Source organism: Panulirus ornatus, chromosome 20, assembly GCF_036320965.1.
Source record: "Panulirus ornatus isolate Po-2019 chromosome 20, ASM3632096v1, whole genome shotgun sequence".
Lineage (NCBI taxonomy): Eukaryota > Metazoa > Arthropoda > Malacostraca > Decapoda > Palinuridae > Panulirus > Panulirus ornatus.
The window spans coordinates 44,479,577-44,484,228 of NC_092243.1; positions in this window are offsets into that span (position 1 = coordinate 44,479,577).

The window sequence follows — 4,652 nt, forward strand, 5'->3', positions numbered from 1 at the left end:
CCTACCACACCCTCCCTCACTACCACCACGCTGTCTCCCCCTACCTACCACACCCTCCCTCACTACCACACCCTCCCTCACTACCACCACGCTCTCTCTCCCTACCTACCACACCCTCCCTCACTACCACACCCTCCCTCACTACCACCATGCTGTCTCCCCCTACCTACCACACCCTCCCTCACTACCACACCCTCCCTCACTACCACCGCGCTGTCTCCCCCTACCTACCACACCCTCCCTCACTACCACACCCTCCCTCACTACCACCACGCTCTCTCTCCCTACCTACCACACCCTCCCTCACTACCACCACTTTCTTCCTCCCTGTCTACCCTCACCACCACCACTCCCTCCTTCCCTGACCACCACACCCTGAATGACAGATGGTATTGTTCCGAGGTTCCAAGCACTCGCCCCACACATTTTCCTCGCCACATCTCCCATACTACCGGCACAGCCTTCCAGCTCAACAAAAAATATCATCCCAGAAATGTTTCATCCAAGCAGCCAACAAATTTATCTTGCCAAGGAAATGGAGGAATTTCAGACAACAGTCTGTGTGTGTGTGTGTGTGGGGGGGGGGGGGGTTTAGTTATCGTGCGTCTGACAACTTCCACGTCGTGTCTACACAGGACTGACGGACAGACGGACGGATGGACGAGAACGTCTTTTGACAGTATAGACAATACTGAGGTACATAAGACATTACATCATTACGATACCACACACTCTTCTGATTTTGACAATGCTTCTCCAATATCTTTCTTTTCTTCTTCCCATTATGTAGTTACACGTCAGGATGAACCGCTCGGGAATGGGATGTTTTGGTCGCACTTCAAAATGATTAGCTAAGTCGTGATTCCGATATATCAACCCCAGAACTACAGGGATTTATTGATTCATATGTTAGCATAGTGCAGTTATCATTCCATCTGTGTTTACAATGTCTTGTCTCCTCGTGTCATTCTGTACCAAGGATGATTACTTGTTGCTCTCGTGTACACTTCCTGTTACACACATGGGAACCCTGCATGACCAATGACACACCAATGGCTCCATTTTCCCTTGAACCACATCACTACTGGAAGCACCTCCGAGAATGTCGTGTCCTGCTCAGAAGTAAACAGCCATGAGTCTACAGTTCTATGTACATCACAGGGTACACCCAGGTTGGTGTCTGGCCCAGGGAGCGGTAGTGTGGCAAGTGGTGGCACCTGCAGTAACCAGTGATCAAGACTCACTACCCTCCCCCTGTCACTCACGCCACTCGTCTGCTCGGCAGCCTACGGACGGTCCAGACTGGCAGCCTCACCCTCCAACGTCAGGGATAAGAAAATACATACCGAGTACGGTCCAGAATCAATGACAAGACTCATAAATCTTCCTCTGACACGGTGGACATGGCTAATGTACATGCAGATCTTCCAGTTCTTCCTCCTAGTACTGGCGGGAACTGGACTTGTTCCGGCAGACAGTCGGCCCAGCTGGCGTGGGGGGAAGATGTCATTCCTCTCAACAACTAAGGACAGTGTGCACAACACCACAACCTTCTCGAGTCCTGCGCACACACACACACACACATCATGTGTCTCGTTACCACCATCATTGTTTTCAACACACCAGTGCTGGCCACCTCCTTGCCTACAGCCCAACCCTGGCGATCACTCGCTCCGTAAGCTTACAGCAACATGTATCCACCAGAGCATCAGATTACTGTCGACCACGTCGGAAATAGTGAATGTTACGTGAGATAACAAACTTCTATGAGTTGTGATCCAGAAGGATGCCCAAGAGGAGGCAATACCACCTGAACACTGAGGGGTCATGGACGAGTCAATACAGTGACGTGCCACACACACTGTCCATACACGTCAGGGAATATACCTACATCAGTACGGGAGGCACCTCCTCCTCCTCTTCACGTATCTCGTGTTGAACAGCGAGAAGATGGTAGGATCCAGCAAGGCAGCGAACACTGGGTGGCCAAGTCAGTGTAGTAGAGTGAAATACACTTTCGTCGTTACATTTCAACATGACTCTGTCTATATCTACTTGTACTTATCTATCCTCAATCGTTTTCATTTACATGGGGGAAACTCTGGTAAAAATAACCGTCACTCACAGCCTTAACCCAAGTCCTGTGTGTTAAACTATAACATAAACACCCAAGCCTATCCTAGCGCCTCTTTCTCTTTCAGTTTACACAGGAAGTTGAAACTCCAGACCAACGCCTCCCTGCCCACCTCCACCTTCACAACATGATCCCATCTCATTCCTCCGGCATCTTGTAAACCATGTAAAATATTCTTACCATAATTGATTCCCTCATTAAATACATCCATCTTATATGGTCTATATTCATTTATTCAAGAAACTCCCGCAGCGTTCAGGAAGTCGGCCACGTCCACCGGAATGGACCATAAGTGATGCTACATTTCTCTGTGTGGGTACAGTACGGGTTACTAAGCCGTCAGTGTTCGGTGTATTCACTGTGGTGGTTGCATCGTGGGCAGGAAGGGTCCAGGGATGTGGTGGATCGGTGTCTGTAGTGACGGTGATGTCCAGAAGGTAGACGGGAAAGAGTGACTCGTGCTTGTCTGGGGAGTGTGGTTTCAGATGGATATATGGGTCTGGTCGGGTGGTGTTTACGACGAAGTCTAGAGGCAGGTTGTTAAGAGCTTGTCGGGTCATATTATTGTGTATGTTCAGTCAGTGTTATAATTGTTGTGGGTGATGGGATCTGTGAGTATTAGTTACTGAAGTGGGAGGCCGGGTTAGGCTTTTTATTTCTACTTGGGGGGCTGGTAGTGACCTACTTCATCCTGTTCTATGCAACTCGTGTGAATCACCCAACATAAGGTTGTCGAGCCGGGGGTACAACATGAACACCTCGGGCTGGTACGGAGTATCCCCAGGGGCCACATGAGAGGTCTCTGGGATGTACTCTTATTTCTCATCTTGCTTGAGTGATCTTGTCCGGTCTGAAGGGGAGACACCAATCTTATATAACTGAGGGGCAGTCTGTCACGACCGGAATGTGGTGGAGCGCTGGGCGACCAGAGCCATGCACTTGAAGCCCTCCTGCCACTCGTCAGCCAGGCAGGCTTCTCGACTTTTGTTACCATAAAAATAAAACCTAGTAACCGCCACGGCCTGGCGTGCACCTGCAAGCAAGCGTCCCTCCTCACTTCAAACTGTTCACCACAAACATGCAAAAGCAGAAGTTTCACTAATGTCTTTATTCGTGTAAATTATCTGCTGTCTCAGAATTAAATTAATCAGCAATGGAATCAAGTATATCTGGCTTCAGCCTTGTTTGTTAATGTAAAAATAAACTATAAATTATATACGTTTTCTCGCTTGCTCTTCCATTATAATAATTCATACTGGTTCTGTATTAAAGCGGGAATCTACAAATATATTGTGGACGTTTATTCATTCCTGTGTGCCACTCTCACTAACGTGTGGGAGGCGCGGACCCAGACCATGGCTCCGGCCACACGAGGCTACACAACACTGATCTAACCAAACACATCATCAACATAAACAACAACTGAGGTAAGTTCCATTTTGTCTCGCCACAGACCAGCAACATATTGCCATCTGCCTACCACACTGCCATCTGACCGGCCTAATGGTCCATCCATGGAATAATGGAGCACGTTAGGTAAAGTCACTAGGGTTATTTGATCTTTTTATGGATATTATGAAACACGAATAATAAGACTCTTAATGTCAGTTGACGAGAAACAGAAAAGTTATACACACACACACACACAATATATATATATATATATATATATATATATATATGGTGACTGAGTTTGGTAAAGTGTGTGGAAGAAGAAAGTTAAGAGTAAATGGGAATAAGAGCAAGGTTATTAGGTACAGTAGGGGTGAGGGTCAAGTCAATTGGGAGGTGAGTTTGAATGGAGAAAAACTGGAGGAAGTGAAGTGTTTTAGATATCTGGGAGTGGATCTGGCAGCGGATGGAACCATGGAAGCGGAAGTGGATCATAGGGTGGGGGAGGGGGCGAAAATTTTGGGAGCCTTGAAAAATGTGTGGAAGTCGAGAACATTATCTCGGAAAGCAAAAATGGGTATGTTTGAAGGAATAGTGGTTCCAACAATGTTGTATGGTTGCGAGGCGTGGGCTATGGATAGAGATGTGCGCAGGAGGATGGATGTGCTGGAAATGAGATGTTTGAGGACAATGTGTGGTGTGAGGTGGTTTGATCGAGTAAGTAACGTAAGGGTAAGAGAGATGTGTGGAAATAAAAAGAGCGTGGTTGAGAGAGCAGAAGAGGGTGTTTTGAAATGGTTTGGGCACATGGAGAGAATGAGTGAGGAAAGATTGACCAAGAGGATATATGTGTCGGAGGTGGAGGGAACGAGGAGAAGAGGGAGACCAAATTGGAGGTGGAAAGATGGAGTGAAAAAGATTTTGTGTGATCGGGGCCTGAACATGCAGGAGGGTGAAAGGAGGGCAAGGAATAGAGTGAATTGGAGCCATGTGGTATACAGGGGTTGACGTGCTGTCAGTGGATTGAATCAAGGCATGTGAAGCGTCTGGGGTAAACCATGGAAAGCTGTGTAGGTATGTATATTTGCGTGTGTGGACGTGTGTATGTACATGTGTATGGGGGGGG